Here is a 19,099-nt window from a genome sequence, read left to right on the forward strand (position 1 = left end):
CCTTCCATCCAATTGAGGCTCCTAAGAATGAAAAAAGTTAAGGAAAAATCAGGGGAAAACATAGCAAAAATGGAGGAAAACTGAAAGGAAAGGTTAAAAATATTAAGAGGCAAGATCTTTTCCCACAGAGATTGAACAATTTTTTCCTTTTTCCTTTTTTTTCTTATCCTTTCTTTCCCATTTTTAGAGATATGTGGAAAAGAAAGTACTTAAGAAAGATCGGAGGGAAAGGCCGATATCAGTGACGATAGGGAGGAAGCGATGGCAAAGACCAATAAGAGGTAGCAATGAGAAGAGCGAGGAGGCAGTGTCACTTTTTTCCAATATCTCTTTTTTTTAATCAAAACCTATATAATAAGGAGATATCTCAAAAGAATATCTAAATTCCGAGGTTTAAATTCAAATATCTCTGTACCTTTTCAGAGTCAAAATCTAACTATTTTTCCATGTCAAATTTGATCTAAATGGCAAAACCTTAAATTTAAATAGATGCAGTTTGTCATGATGGCTATCTTATCAAGGTTGAAAGCACCAGGTTCTATCTTTTTCAAGATAATTAGCATGCAAAACTATATTCATTTAAACCGAATCTTTTAGAACGTATTCAATATGTGCCATATCCACTTTCTAAACTTATTTTAAAAAATATATATATATGTATAAACGATGTTCTTCAAACCAGTTTATAAACTAAATCTAACATCTAATAGGGCAGAATAGAAGATAAACTTGTTTGATGTTAGACAACAGCACATCTAAAGGGCTAGAAGGTAAAGATGACATGTTTCCCGTATAGCAACCTTCCTAAACTTTGTTCACGTGATGAAAACCCTAGTTGACAGCTTGAAGCTACGTGGTTGTCCATAAATGATGGTTGCTCGACCACACACCATCATGAATAACCACAGGTCGCCATTGCCAAGTTCTATACCATGTCACGTGATCCCCTCTCAATGCTATTCTATGAGAAAGTCTTTACAAATCTCCTACAACCTCAACCAAAATTTTGACATCAGATTTTACTGATCTTCATTTAAATTATTTTTCATTGCCATTTACTATCTAATCCTTGCAAAATAAAAATATGAAAATAACATTATAGGTAATAAATACATCATTGAATCAATAACCTTCGGATTAGATCCATGAGATGTAACCAATCTTGACAATGAAGACGAATAATTATATTATATTAAAAAAATAGAACTTTCAAGAACATCACATGATAGATAATCAAAAATATCATCCTTGCCATTTGCTCCCTTTCACCTCCAATATCAAAATTTTACAGTGATCCCTGCAAAAAAGTCATATTAAATGAAGTCCAAATACTGAAAAATCACCCAATAAAAGTCCCTAGGGTCTATAAAATACCTATGAAGGTTCATTTTCTTATAATAAAGTGAGTAGATATTATGTTGAGTGCCTCCAAATCAGGCCCTCTGTACTCTTGTTCCAGTAATTAATGAAATATTGAGTATTTGTTCCTTATGATAATCAAACTTGTTCTTTGATTATGAGAACAACCACCCTATACATCGCTATATGCATATATGCAATACCAGAACATGGATCATGTTCCATGATAATCATGCAAGTAAGACAAGATAAGCAAATTTAGATTAAAATTTGTTTGGATCGTATTTTGATGAATTTTAGACTTGTTGCTACAAGGCTCAAAATCTGAGATGATGGGATCGAAAAAGCCACATTAGAGGAGCTGTAGTAATCTCATCTAGCAAGTCTTCAAGAAACCTACAACATAAGTCAAAAATTGATGGGGATCTTCTGATTCTTGACCCTCCAATACTTAAGTCAGTTTAAGCCTCGAGAATGGGAGGTGGAAAAAGTAGAAGAGAGCAAGAGGTTTGTGTAGAACTAGAGAGTTTAGACTAGATGGGAATTAGAGCTTTCTTTTGAGAACTGGCAAAGTTTCCACTGACAGGATCTCACTCTAATTAGAGCTCTAGTATGAGCTTGAGACTTAGGAGTCAGAGCTTATTTGGAGGATCTCTTAGTTCTCTATTTATAGAGAGGATGATGAGGCCGTTAGAGAGTTTGTTAGGCCGTTGGAGGAGTTTGTTATGCTGTTAGAGACCAGCTGTAAGTGAGTTAGAGTATAGCTGTATGTATTAGCTGAAAATGATGTCATAGTTAGTTGTATGTGCTAGCTGGGGATGAGTTGTAGCATGGCTGTATGTGAGATCGTGGCCGGCTGTATATGAGATCGTGGCCAACTGTATATGAGGTTGTGGCCAGCTTTCACAGGATAATTGTAGCCGTTAATGTAATAGTTGATCTCGATAAAAGATCGAGGTGCGATTAAGTATCATATGAGACTCCAAATATCTTGAATATATGAAATACTTTGCTTCAGATCGGTATTTATATGAGCTGAGATGAGTCAGATCGATATTTATTTGAGCTGAGGTGAGTCAGGTCGTCTTATGATGAGCTCAGCCTCTAGTTCAGATTAATTTTATGATGAGCTCAGCCTTTAGTTCAAGCCAGCTTTATAATGAGCTTTGGTTCAAATCGACTTTCTTATGAGCTCAGCCTCTTGTTCAGATCGACTTTCTTATGAGCTCAGCCTCAAGTTGAGATTGATTTTATGATAAGATGGGATAACCTCCACAACACTTGCCTCTCACTTCTGAGTCTGAAAAATTTACTTTTAGATGGAAGAAGTAGTTCAAGAAAAAAGTTCTCAGCTTGTTTGAGGTGGCGAATCTGTACTATTTGATTTTTCAAGTGAACTGCTTAGATCTTTTATCCAATATAGCCTTAAGTAGGTTGGATTTTGTGAGAACTTTAAGATGTCATTGATCCGAAGATAGATATTTTATAGAGCTGAAAGATGACTTTGATCCGTAGATCAGTATTTAGGAGATCTTATCTCCATTTTGGCCCTTCAGGGTTTTACCAATCCGGAGATTGGATTTGGAGAAATCTTATTTTCATTTTGGCCCTTCGGAGCTCTATCAATCCAGAGATTAGATTTGGAAAGATCTTATTTTCATTTTGGCCATTCGGAGCTCTACTAATTTGAAGATTGGATTTGGGGAGATCTTATCTTTATTTTGATCATTCAGAGCTTTATCGATCCAAAGATCGATAATTTCAATAGAATTTCAAGATAACCTCGATCTGTAGATCGATATTTTATAGAGCTATAAGATATCCTCGATCCGTAGATCGATATTTGATAGAATATCAAGATAACCTTGACTCGTACGTCGGTATTTGATAGAACTTCAAGATAACCTCAATTCGTAAATCGATATTTGATAGAAACCAAGATAACCTCGATCCGTAGGTTGGTATTTAATAGAACTTTAAGATAACCTCGACTCATAGGTCGGTATTTGATAAAACTTCAAGATAATCTTGATCTGTAGGTCGATATTCGATAGAAATTTAAGATAACCTCGACTCATAGGTCAGTATTTGATAGAACTTCAAGATAACCTCGACTTGTATGTCAAGATATCCTCGACTTATAGGTCAGTATTTGATAGAACTTCGAGATAATCTCGATCCATAGATTGGTATTCGATAGAAATCTCAGATAACCTTGACTAGTAGGTCGGTATTTGATAGAACTTCAAGATAACCTTGATCCATAGTTCGGTATTCGATAGAAATCCAAGATAACTTCGATCCGTAAGTCAGTATTTAATAGAACTTCAAGATAACCTCGACTCGTAAGTCGGTATTTGATTACGAGAACAATCACCCTATGCATTGTTATATGCATCAATGCAATCCCAGGATATGGATCATGTTCCATGATAATCATGCAAGGCAAGATAAGCAAATTTAGATTAAAATTTGTTTGGATCATATCTTGACGAATATTAGACTAAAGTAGGTTTTTTGAGGAAAATTAAAGTAGATTTTATGAAATCTCAAGCCAATATTTATTTGTTTTCGTTGATTTCCACAATTTAAGATTAGAAAAATAATTAGAGCTCATGAGTCCTGGGTCATTGATCCCTGTTTTATGTTCACGGCACAACTGATTGATTCATCCCCAAACTCATTTGCTGTTGGTAGTCATTTTGGCCGAATTAATTGAAATAATACAACTGGGTACAGGGGAAGTTCATTTGCCCAAAATTTTGGTATGGCCTGTTGTGCTTTATTCAACCTACGTCATAGATTTTCCATCAAAACGATCAAAAAGTATCCTGCATGGCTTGGGATTAAACAAATTAGAATCAGGCATGCGTCTGTAAAGCTTTTTTCGGAGTTTTATCCTAATTTAGTAAGATCACAATAGCATTAAGGATTTTTTTAATTATTTTTTTATTTTTTATTTTCAAAAATACCTCCTTCCCCAACTTATTTCCTAAATTATCGCCTACATTGAAACCGTTGGTTGAACCGGCAATTTCACGGACATGTTGGCACTGATGTGTTCTTTTTTTTTTTTGATGAACGGAGGGGGAGGCAGAGAACCCACCATGGGAGGGAGGGGGTGGGGCTTGGGGGCCGGCGGGGGGTGCACGGAGAAGTCGCAGGGGTGGGGGGGCGGGGGGAGAGGTGGGTGGCGTGGGGGGGAGGTATGGAGGAGTGGGGGCGGCGGGCGAACGAGCAGTGGGTGGTGCCGGAGGGAGGTGGGCGCGGAGAACCCACTGATAGAGAGCGGGGTGGCGCTGGCGTAGGACTTGCAAGTGTGTGAGGTGGGGAGGGACCGCTGGGGTGCGGGGGCCCAGGATGCGTGGAGTAGCAACCGGCATGTGGGGGGCTGGAGGAGTGCACGGAGGAGAAGGAAGAAACTCCATAAAAAATAAAAATAAAATAAAAATAATAATAAAATATTAATTTTAAAAATAATTTGAAAACAGCACATTTTTCAAAACTATTTTTTTAAAATAAAATTTATTATTATTTTAAAAACTTCTTTTTTCATTATAAAAAATAATTTATTTTTAAATATTTTTATTTTATTATTTTATTTTTATTTTATTTTTTCTTATTTATCTTATTTTAAGCATTTTTAAAAAAATATTTTTTAAAGTAATATTTTATTATTATTTTAAAAATCATTTTTTCTTCCTTCTCTTTTATTTTAAAATAGATTTTTGAAATGATAATAAATTATTAATTTTAAAAAATATTTTTTTAAAAAAATAATTTTTAAAATAATTTTTTTCAAAATTATTTTTAAAAATAATATTTTATGTTAAAAATAATATTTATTTTCAAAATAATAGTTTAAAAAAAAAATTTCCTCCTCCTCCTACACTCTTTATTTTAAAAATAAAATTTTTTTTTTTAAATCTTTCTTTTTCCTTCCACGTAGTTTTCAAAATTATCTTTTAACATTAATATTTTATAATTATTTTTAAAAAATTTATAAAAATAATATTTTATCATTATTTTAAAAATCTATTTTTTATTACAAAATACCTTCTATTTTTAAATATTTTTAATAATTTATTATTATTATTTTTTTTAAACTTATTGTTATTTTTTTATTATTTCTTTATTTATTTTTTTCTTCTTTCTCCTTCTCCCGCATGCGACCCCCCCAAACCTCGCTGCTCCGCACACCTTACCCTCCATGGCACCCTGCCCGTCGCTTCTCAGCACTGCCCTCCAGCCCTCAGCCGTCTGCACCACCCCCTATAGTGCCCCCTAGCCCTCTGGCAAATCCGCACCTTGCGCCCTCTGCGGCCGCCCTCATCCACTTGTACCGATGTCCTCACCCACCCCATCGATCCCGCACCCACCCCCCACGGCCCCTTGTGCTGCCCCTTGGCCACCCGCACCCCTGCCGGCTGCCGATGCAACCCCTGGCCACCCGCATCCCCCCTGTGCACCCAGCATGGAGGAGAGAAGTGAAATTGCGGGCTGGGCCGTGAGTCTAGTGAAATCACATGCCACTGACGATTTCACTGAAATCGTTGGCCCAAATGATGATTTCACTGAAATTACAAGCCCAAGTGATAATTTCAGTTCTATCCACCTTATCTGGATAGCTGGGCTTGAAGCAGGCTTAGGTGGTCGTGAAATCACCACTTTAAGTGGTGATTTCACACCTAGACAGTATTTTCATAAATAAGTTCGGATGGGGATATTTTTGGAAATAAGAAATAAAAAAATAATAAAAATCCTAGCAATGGTACATTCCTTAGAAAAGAGGGGGAAAAAATTTCAAAATCACAGGTTTGATATGTGACTGCCAGATGCGTTAAAGGCATTGAAGAGCTGAAGTCTGTCCCAAGAGCCTCAGTAGAAATACTTCATTGTGGAAAGTAGATTGGTGATGGATAGCTGCTCATCTTGATGCTTCTGCCGGAGTGTGATCAATCCCCAAAGATTTCTAATTAGGAGAGACACCAGCATCATGTCACATGGGAGAATGTATCACTCTTGTAGGAGTCTATGATCTAAATACATCCGAGGGCATTTCGTCTCAAGGAGGGATACCGGCATCATTTCCCATGAAAAAGTGCACCCCTATTGGAGGAGTCTATGATCTACGTGCATCCAGATGCATAGGCTTGCAAAAAGCTCTAACAATGTAAGAGCCCAACAAACCCAAAAAAAAAAAAAGGCCTAGTTAGAATGTATTTTTAGAGTTTTTTTTTTTTTTGGATTTGTATAAGTCTCCAAGTATGTGCATAGATTCTCATATATATTCTTCGTTTTAACCCTAGAATTCTCACCAAGCAAAGGTCCAAATTCAAGCAAATCCAATTATCAATATCATGATCAGCTGTGGTTAGTCCAAATGTTAATCTACTAGTTTATGTGGACCATGGACTAAATACACCTTGATACCATCTGCAACAATTTAGATTTTTATCTAAAAATATTAGCCGAAAGGTATTATTTGGATTTCTTGACTTTATACAAGTATTTAAGATTTTTCAAGTGTATGATTATCGTAAGACTAAATATATGCTCGCTTGGCTTTTCATTTATTTGGGTCATCATAAATGGTGTTAGAAAGAATGCAGTTCATGGCCTATGTAGACTAAGATACATCATATTGGCCCATTTGGGCTAACTATAGGCCAATCCTGGTATTTTTTTTACTAGATTTAATCAAATTTGGAATATGGATGCTAGGTTTCAAATGAGAGGAGTATGGAGGAAACCATATGGGCATGTATTTAGTTTCATATGGATTGTGTATTAGAAAGATCTTTAGTAATACAGGGCTAAGAAATCTAAATAATATTCTTTGACTAGCCACCAAGCAAGAATCAAACGATATTGATCATATGTTATCATACCTTTTCTTAAAAAAAAAATCTACATTCTCATACGAAATATCAATATAAAAAAAAAAAAGGAGGCATGCACTTTCTTTGCTTTTGGAAGAAAAATAAAAGATAGCTTCAAGATAGCTATTGGTAGCTTCAAAATAGAGAATTGACGAGTGTGTTGGGCGAACTATGAAAGTATTGAAAGCATGATTCTTTCTCAACATCAAGACTACTTATATCAAAATGGAACTAATGTAAAGCATGCCGCAATGTTATAGAGAATGTAGAATGAGTCATAGGAGATGGGATCGGAAATTCCTCATCAAATTTTTTCATTTTTTTTAAAGAAAACAATAGGTATAAAACTAAGTCTAAAGAAATTTTAATAAGCATGGCTATAAAGAAAGAAAGAAGAGAAAAAAAAAATAATGAAGGTCACAATAGTACTAGTACACCCTTGACTAATTCTTCTAAAGAAAAGTCTCATAGTTCTAAAATCCTCATGTCACCCATGAAGTGTTACATCAACAATAAAGAAGGATGCCTTAAAATCTGATTTCTTATCTTTGCTTGATTTGAGTCTATCTAGACATATGACATAGGATGCTTTGCATTTCAGTCTAACCTAGATGCACTTAGAAAATCATAGCTTCGATAAGGAATATGTGGAAAAATAACATTACTGGTCACATCTATCAAGCCTTATATTAGTAATTTGCCATGAACTTTCCTTTTGAACAGGGATTAAGTCACTTTTATCTTGACCCCCGCATCAACCTTCAAAAAGTTTCAAAAGCTAACCATATGAAAGCCTGGAACCAACTTCAATAGCCCCTCCGAATCTATCCTTTATTGAAAGAATTGAATATTTTCTCCTATTTTATCCCATTCTTTCCCGCATTTGATTGTGTGAACCACACTTTATTTTTTAGACATTCTATGCCTCTTGTTCTCTCAAAAAGAGAATAGCACTTGAAAAGTAAGTCATATCTATCCAGCTTCACACCATCAATTTGCTATTAATTTTTCTTTCTTATTGAACAACTAGTAGTGTCACCTTGACTCTCACATCAATCTCAAAAAATTTTTAAAGCCAACCATATAAAAGGCTTGAAAGAATTGGACATGTCCTCCTTGCTTGTCTCATTTCTTCTTGAGTTTAGAACGTGTGGAGCAGGCTTTCATAGTAGATCTATCCAAAAATTTGTTCTTAGAGAATAGTAGGCACAGAGTGGCTAAACAAATTTTAAGAAAAAATTTAAGCCGTACAAGTAGAAGTAAAGAGAAAAAATTAGAACAGGAGGTTGTTCATCTAGATTAACCATACAAAAAAAAATATCACGAAGTTAAAGTCCTGATGAAACCAAGTCAGGGGTTATACTCGGGCCATGCAGATCCAAAAGAAGCAACATGTCTCTTGATAAAACCAAGCTGGGGTTTATATATTGATGCACATATAAGTTTTGGACCAGCTTAGGCTCGGGCCAAGCAGATCCAACTAGCGTTCAATGTGGAGCTCAAAATGTAAGCCTAATTAGGACCACCAAACTTATATTTCAGGCTTATTTGAAATGCTCTCAGCTTGGGCAAGTTCTGCAGTATTTAAACAGATCAATTCTTAGCACACATATCTTCTCAAATAGTTGAGAGTATGAGACATCAAAATGAAGAATAAAAGGTAAAAGGGCTTGGTGAACCCATGAAATGATGGAAAGCAATAATCCTTTTCCAACATAGCTTCCCTTGATTCTAAAATTAATTGAACTAATCTTAATTACAAAGAACATAGAATAAGTTGTAGGAGATATCATCAGAAATTTCTCTTTTTTTTTCTAGATAACAATAGATAAAAAAAATGCCTAAAGGAATTTTCATGAGTAGGGTTACACAAAAAAAAAAAGAAGAGAAAAAAAAATAAAAAAGCCACAGCACTAGTACATCACTGGCTTTTCTTCTAAAGAAATCTTGTAGCTCTAAAATCTTTACGTCTCCCATTAGAAGTGTTGCATCAACAATTAAACAAGATGCCTAAAAGTCTAATTCTCCATCTTAGAATTGATTTGAGTTTGTCCAAATTGCATAACATGTTCTATATTTCCTCTCTAACGTAGTTGCACTTGGAAAATCAAAACTCCGACAAGGAATATGTGGAAAATAACACGACTGGTCACATCTATCAAGCCTCACATCAGGAATTTATCATGAAATTTTCCTTTGCATAGGGAGCAAGTCATTTTTATCTTAAGTCTTGCATCAACTTTCAATAAATTTCAAATGCTTACCATATGAAAGGTTGAAACTAAACTTCTACTACCTCTCCAAATTTGTCTTTTATTGAAAGAATGAAACATTTTCTCCTATCTTATTCCATTTCTTCTCCTATTTGGAATATATGGACCACAATTTATTTTTTTAATTAATTTTTCTAAGCACTCCGCACCTCTCATCTCTCAAAAAGAGAATAGCACTTGATGTTTGTGGTTGCATCATGGAAGGAATTGGCAATGCTTTTAAGCATCAGTAAAGGCCAAAAATAGCACCGGTAATTTCTCTTTTTTCCTATAGTGACTATTTTAATAAAATAACATTTGCAAAGAATTTTGAAGTAATTAAAACATCTGATGACAAGAAAGGCTACAGCTTGTGCTAATCTCTTTCTATCATTTTAACTGGGAATTAAATTAACCAAACCAGGGATCTAAAGGGAAGATTAGGATGTAGCGATGGAAGAATCTCTTACCTCGGGATTGATGTGCATAGATGTAGATGCGGTTGTTTCAGCTTGGGCAACATGGATGCTAGCTCATACCAGGCCTCAGCGCTAGAGGTATCTTGGTGCTTGAACCTTTGCATTGAAACAGGCAAATAATCTACTGAATTTACACGGCTGGTTGATTTTTTTTTGATGAGCATCAAAAATAATCTATACTTCATAATACATAGCAGGTGATGTTTTAAACAGACTATAGAGGCAGAGAAATATAGATATAATACTTTTAAGATTATTTAGATCAAAATATTTTACAGATATTTTTATTACTTGCTTTTTTCCTACATAAAGCTTTACAGAAAGCAATGAAAATATTCTGACAAAAAATATTTATATTTTCTATTTAATTATATTTTATATGAATCTATTTAACATGATATTTTTTGGCACGGTCATGTTTATATTTGGCCCACATCTTGTTGAGTCACCAAAATGCCCATGAGCTCATTATCTTGCAAAGGGGTTCGGACTTTGAGTCGGACCAAGTCAGCAAATAAATTGCTGACACTAGTTATAATTTTGGTGCATCTGTCACTAAATTTGATACTTTTTATGACCCTCCATCATTTTAAGGTTTTCGACTAACTTCTGTTCATCTTGAGGGAAAATCAATCCTTCTATTGAATTATTTCTAGGCATTATTTACAAAAATCACTTACAGGAATCATGATAACTAAATAGAAGACAGATGAAGTCTTGACACGGCTTAGGAGTAAGATATGAAAAGTACAAACATAACATTACACAATATTGATAGGGTCGAATATTTATTTCTGTAGTATATCAACTGATTTTGCTCTTGAAATCTGCACTTTGTTTACACGCCATTCTCTTGACTAGTGGAAGAGACAAAAGGTGTGGGAGGTATCTGCAAACTCTCTAGGTTCCCCATCAGCATCTGAACAACTCTTGTCATGGAGGGCCGATCCATTGGACTCCACTGTATACACCACAATGCCACTATAGCAAGCTTTTTGGCAATATCTTCTTCAACTCCATTCCCCTCCATCACCAATTTTAGATCATGTCTTGAACTAGCTGGCCATATACCCACTCTGGAAAATATATCTCGCTCATTTTCTCGATTTCAGGATCAACATTCTTCCTGCCACCCACCATTTCCAGCACCAACATTCCAAAACTATAGACATCTGATTTATAAGACACTGTTCCAAAATTTCTACAATAGATCTCGGGTGCAATGTAGCCCATTGTTCCCCTTGCAGCAGTCATCGTGATAATACTCTGGTCTCTCGAGCATAACTTTGCAAGACCAAAATCTGCAATCTTTGGATTGAAGTCATGGTCCAACAAAATATTATGAGGTTTGATGTCAAAATGTAGGATGCGTTGGTTGCATCCCTGATGCAAATACTCGATACCCTGAGCAATCCCAATAGCAATCTCTTGCAGCTTTTTCATGTCCAATGGTTGATGAGCTGTTTTATTTCTTTTACCAAAAATGAACTTCCCTAGTGACTCATTTGGCATAAATTCATAAATAAGTGCACGCCATGTTCCTTCAGAACAAAATCCCAAGAGACGAACCACATTGGCATGGTGAATTCTTCCAAGTGTGGCTACTTCATTGATAAGTCTTCTCCCTCCCCTTTAGATTTCATCAGCATCTTAACTGCCACTGGAATTCCATTTGGTAGGTCCCCTTTATATACGGTTCCAAAACCACCTTGGCCTAATTTATGCTTAAAATGCCTGGTCATCTTTTTAACATGAGCAAAAGAGTACCGCGTGGGTTTTGTGGCTTTGTAGGTTGCAAGAAACCTTTCTACCTTTAAACGTACTTCTTTTTCCTTGCCATAATTTCTAAAGATGTAGACTAGAATGCACGCCACCGATACAAGTACGACCAATGCACCAACAGATGTGCATGAAGAAAAACAATGAAGAAGTACTAGTTAGCACAATTTATCCTGCTACACTCAGTTGTGAGAGAAAAAAATGGTGAAATATACCGTATTAGGCCAAGTCCGGCTGTAATTTTTACCATGCCATGCAGTTGCTCCTAATGGTCACTACACCTAGAATACTTAAAAAGTCACATGAAAAATTTATAGACGAGGTCTAATGAATAACCTGTTTATATCATGCTCTTCTTTTTACTTTTTAAATTTTAAAGTTTTTATTTTTCATAGAAAGGGAGGGAGTTATCCCACTCCCACCCAATTTTATTGAGGTACAAATATATATATGATCCATGTAGGAAAGAAGAGAAGAGGAGGTAAAAGAGAGACACAAATTAGATTGGGGGTGCAAGAGAGAATGCTTCTACCAAATCCTTGACTGTTCCATTATTCATCTATCATTAAATGTTATCTTAGAGGACTGGTTCAGTGGAGCGCTTTTCTACGAGAATCTGCTAAGAGTTTACAGGGACTCACCTGTAATGAGGATGATGTGTAAAACATCTGAGCCTGCAGAAAAGATAAACAGAAAGATGAATTAGTTGGATGTCAAATTATAGTGATGTTTGAATTAGTTAAAACAAGATAGATGATCTCATTAGCATCGGCTCCAGTATGAGAAGCATAAATATAGGACGATTATATGAAGCTCTACAGAGTATTAGGACACTTCGGATTAAGGGTCATCCAAGAGTATAACTTAGGTTATTGCATAAACCCGTAAGGGCTATTTATGATTTTACCTGTATTTCAAAGAATAGTTCCAAATAAGCAAAAGCCAAAATGTGACTTCTGAGCAGCCAAAACATAATTTGTGGATGAAACTAAATAAATTGAAGGCAAATAAGCATAAATTCCGTTATAGAACCCCAAAAATCTCTGCACATGTATCATATTTTATTCAAATAAGGAATACATGTCGTGAAGAAGGGTCATTCAAGAGTATATAATTAATTTAGTCGATTGGATTTACCCATATTGGTAGAGGTTCCAGAAGGTTGGAAAGTGAATGAAAGAATAGATGCGGTCTTCATATGCCTATATATTTTATGGACTATTTTACTATTTTAAGGAATCTTTTAATAAACAAAAATATTGTTTTAAAATGCGATTTCTGAGATTTCTTCTTTTGTTTTCTTTTTTTGGTGAATCTCCTTTTATTTTCTTTATTTTCAATTTTTTAATAAATAAGTAATTTAGTTCTTCATGACCTTGGTTCTAGCTAATGCTAAAATCACGGCTCCTAAGGGCAAGCACTTGGGAGAGTCATGCCAAAACAGTTGAGACAAAGCTAATTGACTTGTTAAATAATTTATGCACCCATTTTGTTGGTCATACTCAAAATCATTACGGTGGTGGATTTATAGCATAGTTTAGATTTTGGCTTTCTTGTTAGCATAGACTATGCAATGAAGACTGCTGAAAATCATTATGTATTCCTTCCAACCATGGTAAAAGTTACACGAATAGGAGTTACATTAGTTTGGGAATTGGTTGAGTCTGTTTACTATATCTAGCAGCTAGACTCATCCCGTAGTTTCATGAGATCGAGAGTTGAAGTAATAAATATAATTTTTTAAGTGGGTCCTAAGGGCATGTTTGAAATCTTGGATGCAAGTATGGTTTATCTTGGACAAGTGAGATCATGTGATAAGATCAAGGAAGTAATTTTCGAAAAGGCTGACTGATTTCACTCAAAATATAATTTTCCATATCTAAATTCTTTAGGATCTTGCGATCTCAAGTTTCTATCTATTATTGTGTAGAAGGAAGACATCATTGTCTCGCATTATTATGAGTTAAGAGACTTTGACTTATATAGGTAGGAATCATCTTTTCTATGTGAGGTTTTTTTGAAGACAAAATCAGGACGCTATGGCCAAAGCGGATAATACTTTAGGTATCGAGTTATATGTCCTTAACCACAACAGTGAACCCAATAGGGGACCATCTTTGCAACTATGGAGATCCTCCTATCCATACTATCCTCCTTCCATCCATACATAGGCTGGATAGGCTCTCTCTTTAATGAGGGGGCTATGGTTAAAATAAGAAAGGAGTGCTTTCCGTCCACACACATGACGTTCCGAGCCATAAGCCGTTGGCCGCAATACTATCTAATTGGAAGAATTCTTCCTTCCCATTTAACTCATTCTCAGTGGTAACTGAACGTGGAAGATATCCATGGATGATTATCCCGGCATCCAAATAGGAAAGTGTATACACGGACTGAACCAAAAAGACTGGCAACTGAAAAAGGTTTAGCTCGCCACTGGTGGCGAGTGCCACCCGCGTCCGAATGTTGATGGCCTGGTGCGCGTATGATGCTCGCCCTGGCATCACGTTAGCGCTCACCACCGTGAACTAAACCGCTTCCAGTTTCCCTAGCTAACAAATAATTACCCACAGAAAGAATACTCACCAGGATATTCGCAGGAAGTTTGGTTGATTGTCCGCTTAAACATACAATGTCCTCCTGCCATTCGCATATTCGCATCCGTAGCCGATCTCAGGAAGGTACCAATAAGATCATTTTACTTGTTCCCATCACAAGATTAGTTGAAACCACCATGCAATCCGAAGGCAGAAGGACCACAGGCATGCTGATATCAGCCGCATAAACAAAATGGTCGGCACTGGTCAAGCATGAGATCGCGCTCACGCGATTCCCGTGATTCCATTCTTTCGAACAGTTCACCAAACTGAATATATCCAAGGTTTGTAAACTGGCGTGGTGAGGCTGGTGGGTTGAAGTTTTGCACCTGACAGTCAGACCCCGAGTCTCCCAAGTTTGATAGTTATGAAAGACCCCCGTAGTCAATGGTAATCACCTTATGGGGGCCCGACTCGGGTAGTGAGAGAAGGGTGTCGTTTCCCAGCACGAGAACTAGGGGCACCACAGTATGGTGGACTGGATTCTAGCCGAAAAGGGTATCTGACTCCGGGCCTCCTTTTCCGCAGTAGGAAGGAGGGCAATCTGTGAAAAAATCTTTTCTTATGGCCCAGTGTCATCTTGTTTGGTTTGGAAGAGCAGAAGAAACATCGACCGAGGAGCCAGGACACCGCCATGAATGAGCACAAGTGAGAACTTTCAGCTCCAGTCTTGCTTCTATCGTTTTGAGTTTTCCCCTACGGCTTTATGGGGATTGAAATTATTATGCCGTCATTGACCCGCACCCAGATTGGACTAGTCAGTGATTGACTCGGTCGTCGATCCACTGAATGCGCGTAACCAGTGGGTTTTGCGTCAAATAGATAGTAAACAATGCTATCAGAAGACGTTCATACGGAATCTTCTCAGAGTCACTGGAGCATTTGAAGAAATTATGGAAGTAAACAAAAAAAAATGATGCAACTGAAAGCAAATTTATCTTTACAAGATCGGAAGGTAATTTCGATTCTACATCAAAATACATGCCATTTACACCCGTGTCATCTTATCCAAACCAAATGCTCGCATGAGTCCTCGACATGATGAAATGATGAGACGTAAACTTCAATAGCCAAAAATGTAATAGAGGAAAAAAAAAAAAAAAATAAAAGAGGGAGACAGTAATGGAGCTTGTGCAGCTTGTAAATTGAGATTTTATCGATAACTTTTTTTTTTTGTCTAATTATTACTTGAATCAGGTCCAATGGATAACACGCCACATTGTCCGTTGTATTTCACTAATTCCCGATTGCACGTTATCCACCGTGCATATGCTCTGAGATTTGCCCATTTTTGTCGCTCTCCTTTCTCCCTATTTGATACTGACGGTTATTATAGTGCATGTTCGCACTTAAGAACAATTCTCTCAGCAGCGATGCTCATTGAATGAAACTACAAAAAGTAAAGTCTGTAGAAAAGTTTGAAGCCTAAACTATTTTGTTGTCCAAAATATGCCAGAAATCTTCTACTTGAAGTATTGAAGACTTTTGAAATAAATTTATCAAAGAAGGAATGTGATCAAATATAACGCATCACTAAATGTTACATGGGGGTATAATTTTTATTCTGGTATTCATTCCTTGTATGAATTCGATATACATTCCATTATTTATTCACATCCGTGTCTTTTTTGCGCTATCTGATTATGGAATAAAGAAATGTTCTCACTCAATTCTCACATTAAGGTGAGGGAAGCCATTCGCTAAGTTCTTTATTTCTTTTGGATCTTATTTTTATCTTTTCTAAACTTTTTTATCATAAAAAAAAGCAAAAACGCGATATGTTTGGCTTCCTAGTAAGTAACCTATACCTTATAATTAAAAAAAAAAATGCTAAACAGTTTTGAAATATCCTTTATAATTGGCCTTATGACCCAACATCTTCTCGTCTCTGTTACGCAGTTCATCGAATAGGTAGTCTGCAGGCTTCTTCCCAGAGAACGCTGGTTGCCATCAGAATGGAAGCAAAGAAAACTGAAAAGTCAGCATCATCTTGAAGCATATCACTCTATAAATGGTCAAAGAAGGGATTCTGGTGCACAACTCGCATCTTTGATTTTGTTCCATCAAAAAACCTTGCACCTTGTTTTGTAGAAAGAAATAGCAGAAAAAGAATACATGCTCCAGTAAAAGCTAAAAGATAATCATCTTTCAAATTGGTTTTACAATCCATGGTTGACCTACCAAGAAATTGTCCATAGATAGAGTCATAAAGATATCCAACTAATTACATGATATAATATGATGGCTACATATTAATTCAAGAAAACATAATATCAATGCTAGGACTCAAAACAAAGCAGGTTGCATTGTGAAACTGGTCTTGCAAGGCCTTCGAGAGTTGGGAGTCATCACATTCTAGCAAGATCCACTCTAGTGGTTTATTCAGGGAAGTTCATCATGCTCGCAGATGACCGATAATTCTGTGAGAGAAGAGTCCATGCAAGACTGTCTTATAGAGATTGGCTGCGACGAAGAAAAACAAGGTCTGGGTGGAATCTGCAGGCTATCGAATTTTCAGAATACAGGAATGGTGACCCGTCATCATAAGAATTTTCAGAATCATCCAGCTCAAATGGCGAAGATGGAGTGCGAAGACCACAACTGCCACTTGCCAAGCCAAAATCAACAACATTGATTGTTTGTTGGTCATATGAAATTTCAGTGACATAATATCTTGTTTTCTTGAGAAAATGGAAGTTAAAGCCTTCCCAAGGACCATTATAGAACTTGTCTGATTGGATATCCAACATAGTTTTGTTACCTTCGCAAATGAGTTGGCACCATGATGAATGACCACAACCATCTGGATCATCTTTTAAACGAAAAGGGTACCTGATATTTTGCCGTCCGCAGGAGGAAGAACAGCCTTTTCGCTCTGCGAGGCCCATAGATAGTCTAATACTGAAGAAGAGGAGAAACGAAAGCACAGAACATATGGATGAAACCTGGTGTGTGCCCATAACGGGATGGAGAGCAAACTTCTTCCCCACGGCCGAAATGGTCGGAAATGAGGCGAGCACAAGCATGTGTAAACAAGAAGAAGAATAAAGATCCGCACCAGTCAAACTGACATCATTGGAAAAATTCCGAGCTCCTAGTTGATGGGGACGTAGGGAGCAACTGAAACCAGGAATTTGGTAGCAACAGTGACAATAGATGCCTAGAGAAGACCAACAGGCCAAGGGTAGTAGACTTTTGATAATGTGTGTTTTTTCTTTTTTTTGGTAAGTTGAACTATGAAATAATACCAGTGTAAATATATCCGTGATGATTGGAAAACAAAAAGTTTAAAAAATTGAGGAGGGAGACACGTAAGAATTCGGAAAGATAGTTCCAGTAGATAATGTTTTTCCACGCTGGAACAATTGTGCTTCAATTTCCGATCGAGAAACAGAAAGTTCAAACGGGCGTGAAGACCTACAAAAAAAATCATATTAAATGAAGTCCAAATAATGAATAATCACTCTATAAAAGTCCCTAGGGTCTATAAAATATCTATGAAGGTTCATTTCTTATAATAAAGTGAGTAGATATTATGTTGAGCACCTCCAAATCAGGCTCTTTGTAATCTTGTTTGAGTAATTAATGAAATATTGAGTATTTGTTCCTCATCATAATCAAACTTGTTCTTTGATTATGAGAACGACCACCCTGTGCATCGCTATATGCGCATATGCAATACCAGAACATGGATCATGTTCCATGACAATCGTGCAAGTAAGGCAAGATAAGCAAATTTTGATTAAAATTTGTTTGGATCATATTTTGATGAATTTTAGACTAAAGTAGGTTTTTTTAGGAAAATTAAAGTAGATCTTATGAAATCTCAAGCTAATATTTATTTGTTTTTGTTGATTTCCAGAATTTAAGATTAGAAAAATAATTAGAGCTCATGACGTCCTGGGTCATTGATCCCTGTTTTATGTTCACGGCACAACTGATTTGATTCATCCCCAAACTCATTTGCTGTTGGTAGTCATTTTGGCCGAATTAATTGAAATAATAGAACTGGGTAGAGGGGAAGTTCATTTGCCCAGAATTTTGGTGGTATGGCCGGTTGCGCTATATTTAACCTACATCTTACATTTTCCATCAAAACGATCAAAAAGTATCCTGCATGGCTTGGGATTAAACAAATTAGAATCAGGCATGCATCTGTAAAGCTATTCCAGAGTTTTATCCCAATTTAGTGAGGTCACAATAGCATTAGTACACTCCCTCGAAAAGAGGGGGAAAAAATTTCTCAAAATCATAGGTTTGACATGTGACTGCCGGACGCGTTAAAGGCGTTGAAGAGCTAAAGTCTATCGCCAAGAGCCTCAGTAGAGGTGCTTCATTGTGGAAAGTAGGTTGGTGATGTATCGATAGCCGCTCTTCTTGATGCTTCTATCGAAGTGTGATCGATCGCCTAAGATTCCTAATCAGGGAGGCACACTGGCATCAGGTCACATGGCAAAGTGTATCGCTCTTGTAGGAGTCTATGATCTAAATACATCCGAGGGTATTTCGTCTCGGGGAGAGACACCGGCATCATTTCCCATGAAAAAGTGCACCCCTGTTAGAGGAGTCTATGATCCATATGCATCCAGGTGCATCGGCTCGCAAAAATCATTTTGCTGGAAGCTCGAACAATCTAAGAGCACGCGCACCCCCAACAGAAAGAAAAATAAAAATAAAAAATAAAAAAAATAAAGAGACCTAATTAGAATGTATTTCTAGAGTTTTTTTATTTGTATAAATCTCCAAATATT

At 36.5% G+C, this 19,099-nt stretch overlaps 1 long non-coding RNA gene and 2 pseudogenes across 1 annotated transcript; all 3 read right to left on the reverse strand.

The window, feature by feature from the left end:
• Positions 1-4,742, reverse strand: part of LOC105056416 (rust resistance kinase Lr10-like) — a 35,717-nt pseudogene extending 30,975 nt beyond the window's left edge.
• Positions 4,743-10,598: 5,856 nt separating this feature from the next.
• LOC140853247 (rust resistance kinase Lr10-like) lies at positions 10,599-14,398 on the reverse strand (annotated as a pseudogene).
• A 2,074-nt stretch (positions 14,399-16,472) lies between these two features.
• On the reverse strand, positions 16,473-17,473 carry LOC140853248 (uncharacterized). Its single transcript, XR_012136268.1, has 2 exons — positions 17,181-17,473; positions 16,473-16,844 (listed from the first exon to the last, which is right to left on the reverse strand). It is a non-coding gene; the product is annotated as an uncharacterized lncRNA (long non-coding RNA).
• Positions 17,474-19,099: the final 1,626 nt, after the last annotated feature.

This window comes from Elaeis guineensis, chromosome 13 (genome assembly GCF_000442705.2).
Source record: "Elaeis guineensis isolate ETL-2024a chromosome 13, EG11, whole genome shotgun sequence".
NCBI lineage: Eukaryota > Viridiplantae > Streptophyta > Magnoliopsida > Arecales > Arecaceae > Elaeis > Elaeis guineensis.